This window comes from Carassius auratus, chromosome 16 (assembly GCF_003368295.1).
Source record: "Carassius auratus strain Wakin chromosome 16, ASM336829v1, whole genome shotgun sequence".
In the NCBI taxonomy this organism is placed as follows: domain Eukaryota; kingdom Metazoa; phylum Chordata; class Actinopteri; order Cypriniformes; family Cyprinidae; genus Carassius; species Carassius auratus.
The window spans coordinates 21,715,083-21,725,206 of NC_039258.1; the positions used below are offsets into that span (position 1 = coordinate 21,715,083).

General features: G+C 39.7%; 1 long non-coding RNA gene across 2 annotated transcripts in view; it reads right to left on the reverse strand.

Annotated features, from left to right (window-relative positions):
* LOC113116531 (uncharacterized) overlaps nt 1-7,345 on the reverse strand; it is a 35,392-nt gene extending 28,047 nt beyond the window's left edge. The window contains exons 1-3 of one of the 2 annotated variants that reach the window (XR_003294034.1): nt 7,158-7,345; nt 5,899-6,183; nt 5,349-5,721 (exon numbers count right to left, since the gene is read on the reverse strand). This is a non-coding gene — a long non-coding RNA (uncharacterized LOC113116531). Of the gene's footprint in view, nt 1-5,348; nt 5,722-5,898; nt 6,184-7,157 lie in introns of those variants that run through there. The other variant, XR_003294033.1, reaches the window with a different exon arrangement.
* Nucleotides 7,346-10,124: the final 2,779 nt, after the last annotated feature.

Consider the following 10,124-nt stretch of genomic DNA (forward strand, 5'->3'; position numbering starts at 1 on the left):
ATCAGACTGCTGGACAACTATGTCCACGTAGACTAATGTGAGTCATCTGGTTACGTGTGCTCACAAATTCCCCAAACTCTCAGGATGACACGCGCACTGCTGTTTATGCTTTCATTATTTAAAGCAGAATATTCCCCATCTCCCAGTAAAATTCAGAAGCCCTGACACGGTGAGTTATTCACAAAACTGTAATGATATCATTGAGTCTGAAAAAGGCAGTATGACTAATCTGCACAGACACCGGTGCCATTGTGTGTGACATCATCACTGTAAGAGCAGGCTGATCTGTTGCAAGGTATTCACATCTTAATTCCAAAATTGTATACCATGTGTTGGCCGTCTCAAAGAAGGATGAGTGTTCTCTTGGCAAGTGCGGATGTTTTCCAGATAAAAACTCACATAAACACAAAAAGGAGTGAGGGAAGAAAAACAGACAGACAGACAGAACATGAGTCATTTAGTCGTGACATTACCACATATGAAATATATGTGCTATGACTAGCGAAATAGAGCGGTCTCAAGGTAGATGCGGGTAAATTTAAGTGTGACATCATCATGTAAAGAACGTCTGCTGCTTTATCTCTGACAAAGTTCCTGAGCTGTTTGCTCACACAGCATCTTTAATCACGGCTGGAAATCGACCGCACTGCTGTACTTTCACAACTACCTGCTGAATTTCAACAACTTTTTATTACTTTTATTAGTATGACCTTCTTTAGAGGAATACTTGGGGTTCTATTGTGCTATTCTTGCATAATGTGGATTATCACACACGCACACACACACACACACACACAAATTATAATAATAAAAAATTAAGAAATAAAAAGACTTTATGTATTTATTTATTTAAATGTATACAGTCTGATTTATAGTGAGGCACTTACAATGGAACTGAAGCAAATTTTTTAATGTTTATTTACTTACTGTTTCAATTAAGCATTTAGTATAACTTAGTCACCATGACAATTTAATGACATGAACCCTAAAACAACTGCAAAAAAGGTCTAAACAGCTTTACAGCTCAAATAATAGACAAGAATAAATCACAAAATTAATATAAAGAATTAAAGAATTAATGTAAATGCTTTTATACAATTAAAAACATTTGAGTTCTAATTATAATTGATTACAGAATTTATCATTATTTAATTACCTTTTATTTTATTTCTTAATTTTTTTTTAATTATGTATGTGTCAAATTGACCACACATACAGCTGTTTGAGTTGAACACGAAATGTCTTTAAAGAGTTAGTTGACCCAGAAAAACAAATTACACAAGGCTATGAAATAACTTCAGAAAACTTGTCACAGTAGACATGAAGACTATATTGTTATGATCCTTTGGAGCTTGATGACTTCTGCCCTCATTCATTTTCATAGTGCACAGTCTGTCATTGTCTCCACAGAAAAAAAGCAAGTCATACCAGTCGGAGAAAGCGGATGATGATGGTAAGCAAATAATGACACAACATTTTCGGGTTAACTATCCCTTTAAGATTTTTTCCCTTCATTTTGATTTGTTTTCATTGTTGTTCTCCACAGTAAAACAGTCATATTAGCTTGTTTATGTGGTGACCGCTAAATGCATAATGGAACCAGCTATTTTTTAGGGCTTTTTAATGTCGTCCTCAGAGTTATAAAGCCTATTCGTAAGAAACAGGAAAAGGCCAATTGGATTAGAACAATTATGATGAGCTCAGCTAAAGCTGCTTCCTAATGGCCTCATGCAGTCGAACTGCTCCTCGAGGAGAGGCCTGGTGCTCGTATAGCGAGATAAGTCAGCATGGAGCTCCGCTTACGCTAGCTTTTAAATGCCCATGAGAAAGCAGGAGGTAATACGTTTTCATCATGCTCATATACACTATGACACAGCCTGCGGGAAGTCTCACTACTTTCTGAGAGGCCCTGTGAGACCACTGACAAACAGAGGATGACAATTAAAAAAACACTGATGTCTTTGAGCTCAGGGGTGGCCTTCTTGTGCCAGCTACGACTTCATTCAGCTGCCTTGAATAAGGGAAGTCCCACACTCCCAGAAACACACCGTACAGCTCTGCTACGTCGGCACTCGACACCGTAATAGCGTGAAAATGGAAAAGCCATAATAGGAGGGCAAAGTCAGCACTGGGGGTTTGGAGTGCATGGGATCATGGGAAGAATAATTTGGGGTATGGGAACAGAATGTCTGGAATAATTAAGAGTGTGGTAGTTCAACTGTGGGTCTTTTGCACCCCCATAATTTAACATAGATATGAATGCATGAATTATGACGTGAGAAGACGCTGGTGATGTCATGTGTTTGTTAGGGTTGTGCGTGTGTCTGTATTGGGACAGAATCACAGTTGGGCAGGGCTTAAACAAGAAGCATGTCAAACTTTTGCCTCTCAGAGATGATGCACAGTGCTCCTGTAGTCTACACTGAAAGGGTTAGTTCACCCAAAAATGAAAATTATGTCATTAATAACTCACCCTTATGCTGTTCCAAACATGTAAGACCTCCTTTTATCTTTGGAACACAGTTTAAGATATTTTAAATTTAGTCCGAGAGCTCTCAGTCCCTCCATTGAAGCTGTGTATACGGTATACTGTCCATGTCCAGAAAGGTAAGAAAAACATCATCAAAGTAGTCCATGTGACATCAGAGGGTCCGTTGGAATTTTTTGAAACATCGATAATACATTTTGGTCCAAAAATAGCAAAAACGCAGACTTTATTCAGCATTGTCTTCTCTTTCATGTCTGTTGTGAGAGAGAGTTGAAATCAAAGCAGTCTGGATATCCAGTTCGCGAACAAATCATTCAGTTCACCAAATCGAACTGAATCGTTTTAAACGGTTCGCATCTCTAATACGCATTAATCCACAAATGACTTAAGCTGTTAACTTTTTTAATGTGGCTGACACTCCCTCTGAGTTCAAACAAACTAATATCGCAGAGTAATGCATGCACTCAAACAGTACACTGACTGAACTGCTGTGGAGATGAACACCGAGCCGAGCCAGATAACGAACAATAGACTGACTCATTGACGAGTGAAGAAGCGGTTGCATCGGTGTTCGGATCACCAGTAGTTCTTTCGGACAGTTCGATTCAATAAACCGGTTGAAGAAAGCGGTTCACCGGTTCTTTTGTGCTCGACGTAATGGTGTCATTTGCGATGATTGCCCTTGATTCAAGCCTTCGGTTTACCCTCACCCATAACACTAGCACAGAATCAGTTCAGAATCAATCACCAAAAGAATCAGTTCAGTTCAGTGTGTCGGTCTGCTTCACGCTGAATCACACATGCGCAGTATCATCAGCTCCTCGGTTCACGAATCGGACGCGTCTGACAGAAACGGTTCTTGACTCATGAACGAGTCAATGTTTTGTTCGTTATCTGGCTCGGCTCGGTGTTCATCTTCAGTTCTCTCCTCACAGCAGTTCAGTCAGTGTACTGTTTGAGTAAATGAATTACTCCGGGATATTGGTTTGTTTGAACTTAGAGGGAGTGTCAGCCACATTAAAAAAGTTATCAGCTTAACAGACATCTGTCATGTCTGGCAAAAAAATCAAGCCATACTCCACATTCCATACCAGATGGAGGCAGTATGCCTCAATAAAGTGAATTGGTTTACTCTAGAGTAACAAACGAGAAACGGCATAGTCTCTATGCTCCACCCCTACCTTCACAACAACCCTATAGCCATAGCCGACAAGTAATCGAAGCCTAAGAGGACGTTTTGCCTCCAGAGGAACGTTGGGTGATGTCAAGTGATTTTGAAACATCTTCAAGCTACTCCCATTCACCTTTACCAGTCAATATGTTCCTATTCGTTTTGTTCATATTACATTTTGAGTTGTATATACACATTATTTCAATTAAATTAATTTGACAGACATCATTCTGTCAACATCATTGTTCAACATCAGACAGCTGATGTTGACCAAGCTAGCGCCAACCAACGTAACCAGAGCTGCCAACTCTCAAGCCAACTCTCCTGAGACACACGCAATTGACTCTTTTCACATGCTTTCACTCCACACATCAATTTTTTTCACGCACAGAAAAACCACGAAGCAAAGAGGACACGGAGACCAACAGACTAGATAGAGCAGGTTAGTTATGATATTAAAAAATGGGTAAGTTATAGCTAACGTTAGCTAATTATCAAACGCAGCTACGGTTAGCCATCGCTAACATTAGCACGTTTATCGAACAGCCTTCGATACATTTCTATGTTATAACTTCCCGAAAACAAATACACAAACATATAAAACAAACTTCTAGCGAAATACTAACAGCATCTAACTTACCAATCCAAAAGAAATGTTGCAAGTTCGGAGTCGAACCTCATTTCTTTCAGGTCCATCAGTTGTCTCCAGCGATTAAAAGCAGTGCCGATGTTTACTCTGGTTGGCTCCTTTTCTTATCGGATTTGATTTGTGATTCCGAGCGCGGTTGTTTCCCTGTAGCGGGTGGTGGTCTCTTGCTAAGGGCTTGAGCCATCCTTCTTCTCTCTTCCCTGAACTGAAATGAAGTAGTGGGCTGGACTTTCCACATGATTGACATCAGGTTCAGGTACGCCCACAAGCTGTGCGAGTTATTCATGTATTGCAGGTTGGCTGGTGGTTATGTTGCCCGCATACCGTCTAACAAGGCCGAAACTGGTATTACAACACCTGTCGGGCCGGGGCTACTAATGCTAATGCTAATTAAGGTTGATATCTCTACAGCAGTATAACTTGACATTTTTTTTATGACATCATCTCCCTTATTTCTTCTCATTCTTTTGATGCGTGTAGGTCATGTTTTGGATATTTTTACCTCAATTTTTGCATATGGCACCTTTAAGTCATTTGTGGATTAATGCGTATTAGAGATGCGAACCGTTTAAAACGATTCAGTTTGATTTGGTGAACTGAATCATTCGTTCGCGAACCGAATATCCAGACTGCTTTGATTCGAACTCTCTCTCACACAGACACGGAAGAGAAGACAATGCTGAATAAAGTCGTCGTTTTTGCTATTTTTAGACCAAAATGTATTTTCGATGCTTCAAAATATTCTAACGGACCCTCTGATGTCACATGGAATACTTTGATGATGTTTTTCTTACCTTTCTGGACATGGACAGTATACCGTACACAGCTTCAATGGAGGGACTGAGAGCTCTCAGAATAAATCTAAAATATCTTAAACTGTGCTCCGAAGATAAAAGGAGGTCTTACATGTTTGGAACAGCATAAGGGTGAGTTATTAATGACATAATTTTCATTTTTGGGTGAACTAACCCTTGAAGACATAGAGCGCCCTCTCGCGGCTGTAGACGGTAATGTCTTCTCTTGGTTCTTGGGTCTAAATAAATGCGACTTATATATGTTTTTTTCCCCATCATGACGTATTTTTGGACTGATGCGACTTATACTCAGGTGCGACTAGTAGTCCGAAAAATACGGTAAACTTATGTACACTACAGTCTTAAATCATATATCAATCACTGCTGAACAATATTTTGTATCACATTAAAATAAAGACAAATTTAATCAGCCTATTCTACTTGTATGTGAAGTCGAAATCAACCCCAATTTTGTAGAGTTGGTGAAGGGTGAACTATAAAAACCATTATGCCTATGGAGAGTCCCCGTAAACCATGTGAGTTGACAGGTGAAGATCAGCAAACCTAGGTCTCACACATTTAACATCTTCATTGAGGAATCACAATCATTCATTCCAGACTAAGAAGAGAGAGAGAGAGAGAGAGAGAGAGAGAGAGAGAGCAAGAGAGAGAGAGAGAGAAAGAGAGAGAGCGAGAGAAAGGACTTGATTAATCACCGTCTGACTGATGAATTGAATAAAATACAGTTTGGGTTTCAAAGCCCAGGGTTAGAGCAAACACAGTGTGATTGTATTACCCTTAATATGAACTACAGATTTGGAAGTGGTACTGGAACAGAAGTTCAGGTCAGTTGTCCTTCAGAGCCGTGACCCTCAGATGGGGGGCGTGGCCAATGGGGCGATCTGGGATCCGTCAACACCTCCGTTCCCCAAACAGGCTTCTCAAGCCGGAGCCTCTGGAGCGGCACCACATGGAAAGTAAGTGCAGAGTGGAAACTGGCTGCCAAAAAGTCCAAGCTCTGCACCTCTTCCAGATTAGCATTCCTTCCATCTGACACATGTGCTGTGAAGCAGATTATCATCTAAGTGGACAAAGCACAATTTAGAGAAAGGTGGAAACCTCAAAGGCAGGGAGAGGAGGTACCTTATAACAACACCATTCTTGGAGGGTAATTGCACCATGGGAAAATGAGGCAGTTATGTGATTTGGGAAATGGTCACCGAGAGTTTGCGGAATGTAAATATTACACATCACCCTAGTTGAGACTCATTATTTCAGAAATACTTTGATTCCACAATCAGTTCTTGAACGTCTGCATTCTTCCACTGATTGGAATTCCTCTTTAAAGTCTGTTGTAATAACGATTAATGTGCGTGTTATTTTGCACTTTTTCTTATCTTTGCACAAGAATGTTTTGAGTGCATGATATGATATTGATATTACATGCGTATTATTTTGCTGATTACCAAACACTTCTGAGCACCTACTGGTAGGTTTTGTAACTGCAAGCAAAACGCATCTATGTTTATTGACAGCTATTCCAAAGTAGCTATGGAAGCACGTTTCGGTCACGGAATAAAAAATAAAAAGGTAACTGCAACTATATCTAACAATTCAGAATTTAGATCTTAATTGGGAAACTAAGAATACACACACAAAAAACGGAATTGTAAGATTCAGCTAACTTTTTTAATAATCAAACATCCATGAGTAGCTGTGTATACAGACTGAATCTTCTGCAAATGAATTATTCAATCATCCTTTTGAACCACGTCCATTCAATGAATCTGTTGGTCCAGAATGATTGGTCTACAAATTTGACTTGATGGCTTCAGTAGACTTTGAAAATGGTGCACAGATTTTCTGGAGAAAAAAAAATTCTTATGCCTTAATGGTGTTTTTTCGGCCTTGTGCTTTGCTCGTTTGCCAAAAAATAAAAAAATAAAACACATTCATATCGCTTGAGTAAACGATGACAGCATTTTCATTCAGTGAAAACTACTCCCTTTAACGACATCGAGTTTAAAAGACACTGATGTGTGTTCATTTCCTCACCTGATGTTACCCCATGAGGAGCAGACGGTGAGGAGCCGTCTTCATTACCGTCATCTATCCCTGCAGTTAAATGATATAAAGCCTGAGCAGCAGTCTGGCTCCAGCGCTGGATGAGGAGGAGCGGCGCGAGTGTGGGAGAGCTGCCACTGGACACCCTGCTCTACCACTCTCTGTACAAACAGCTGGAAGTGAGAGAGAGAGAGAGACGTGACAAAAACAGAAAAAGAAAAGGACAGAAAGTCCAGGACCAAAGTATTGGGCAGAGAACAAATATCATGTTTCATAACAAGTTTAACACTTTATGACCTCCTTTACTCCAGTGCTATTTTAGTATCACTGATGTACATTTACAGTTTTTTGTTAACAGGTTTTATGAAGCTAAGTCTTACATTTTTAAGACCTTTTAGAGACGAAGTAAAGAAAATTCAAGGAATAAACTAGAAACAACTGGTCAAAATGTCTGGGAAGCACACAAGTTGCATTACCAACACTCAAAAAATGTGAGGACACAACTTTCAAGAGATCTTGTCTTACTTTGCAGTGAAAATGTCTAAAGAGTCTTAAATCAAGATAGATTTACTTCAGAACAATAATTACTCAAAGGGACAGTTCACCCAAAAATGAAAATGTGATGTTTATCTGATGTGACTTTGTTTCTTCAGTAGAACATCAAAAACATCAGATTTTCATTTTGGGGTGTACTATACCTTTAAGGTAAGCCTTGTTTTCCGATAAAGTGTTTATGATTAAAAAAAACTCTGCTCATGGCTCTGCTCATGGGCCCAGAAAACATGAACTCAATTCAAACAGAAAAAAAAAAGTTTTCATTACCCCTTTGACATTTGTTCTTGTTTTAAGCATTATCTCATTTAATTTTGTTCAGATTCAATTTTCAGGCTCAGATTTAAGGCCTTTAACTCGTGGGACAGGTGCGTTGAAGCAGGGTTGGAGCTGAAGTCTGCAGGAAGGTAGTTCTTCAGAAGCAGAGCTGGAGAACCCTGGGCCCGTATTCATGAAAAATAAGAGTTGCTCCATGTAACAAAATTCTAAGAAAATTCTTAGAAATATGGGTGTTTCCTCTTAAAATTAATGACAGCTCCTTAGCTTCTCATTTTACCTGTGTTGTGCTTGGCTTGTTAATTACAGCTTGCAGCTATATTTATTACCGTTATTATTTTTAAAATACGTCTATAGTTTCACCGAAGGAAATATTTTTTTCCTTCACACTCCTTACTCCGTGACAAACATTTTAAGCACTTGTTGTGGGCCAGTATGCACCAGAAACTACTGTTCCTTGCTATTCTATTAACAGCAATTATTCTTGCATAATGGTAGGTCTTTTAACACGCTGGTTCTCTCTCATCAGAAGAACTCCCAAACAACTAACCTGACACCCCTCATAAACGCCATGAATGAGTGAGCCACTGTGAACAACATCAAGACCCAATTTAGCATTTCTGTATGATTCACAAAAATTGTCTTGTGTGCAAGATGTTTTCAGAGCAACTGATGCAGCACTTAATACGCTACTGAATAGAACAGGATGTTACATAAGTTTAGGAATGCAGCTGAATTTAACAAGCCTCACTGGCCGAGTCAATGGCTTCCCTTTGCCAAAACATTCTGGATATATGTTTTTTATGGTGGAATGACAGTGAGCATATATAAGTAATGCAAATAAAGCTTTGTTTAGAAACTCTTTGCCTTTGACTCTCCAACTCTTTCTCCTGTGTTGAAGCTGAGTGTGTTTAAATGTTGCTTTACTGAAGCAAAATATGGAAATCAGACACACTGGGATGTTTTTAAATGAACTGAGTGTGCAGAATCCAGCTGACTGGGCAAACTGAGAACTGCACGCACATTAATACTGTCATGTGTAGAGGATTTTTATTCTCATGATCTGCTCACTAAGGCGGCATTTATTTGACAAGAAGTGCAGTAAAAGCAGTAATATTTAAAAACATCATTACAATTTAAAATAACTGTTTTCTATTTAAGCATTCTGTAAAGTGTAATTCATTCCTGTGATGCGCAGCTGTATTTTCAGCATCATTCCTCCAGTCTTTGAGTCACATGATCTTCAGAAATCATGAAAATATACTGATTTATCGCTCAAGAAACATTTCTGATTATTATCAATGATGAAAACAGTAGTGCAGCTTCGTATTTTTGTTGAAACTGATTTTCTTTTGGGGGGGGGGGGGGGATTTTGTAACAAAAAATTCCAATACTTCCATTTTTGCCATTTCATACTTATGATGACTACTATTATTCCAGCATGTGGAAAACAGGAGTCTTTGCCCCCCTGACTGGAAGTGTGTATTCTCACCGTGCCCATTACTAATGACATTTGCAGTATCTTTGATGAATTAAGGTCTTTTAGCACTGTCGGTAAGTCATTCTCAGTGTCCAGATGGTGCATGTGGGTACTGGACTGTAGCCTCACTACATCCACAGGACTTTCAAACCTGCTAACCACTTCCTCCCAATAACCATTAATGAAGCTACTGTTCGAGCGAACCTCCAAACACATGCACAGCAGATTTCACGCCGAGCAATAATGGTGTGCAGGGAAAAAAAAAAACAGGTAGAACAGGAGTGAGAGATACCTCGCACTGCAGGAAACAAGACGGTGCCAAACAGACCGGATTCCAGCTCCAAACCACAGAGTGGAGTGGCATTCCTCCCCTCCGGTGTGATGGCTCTACCTGCCGCTTCAGCCTGACCACAGGATCTACAGCCAAACCAGACTCCATGGAACAGTCATCACAGCCTGCAGAATGTGCTCCACTGAACACTTTAAAGTGGTTAGCGCTACAGGCTCTGAAATGTGCACAATAAGTAGAGTCTTTGTGAGGTGGAGCACATGCTGGTGAATCAAGGTTTATACAGCTACATTAACTCTGATTAAGCATGTGGATGGAGATTTTTCACACTGAACGCATTAGTTCCAGCAGGTGAAGTGCA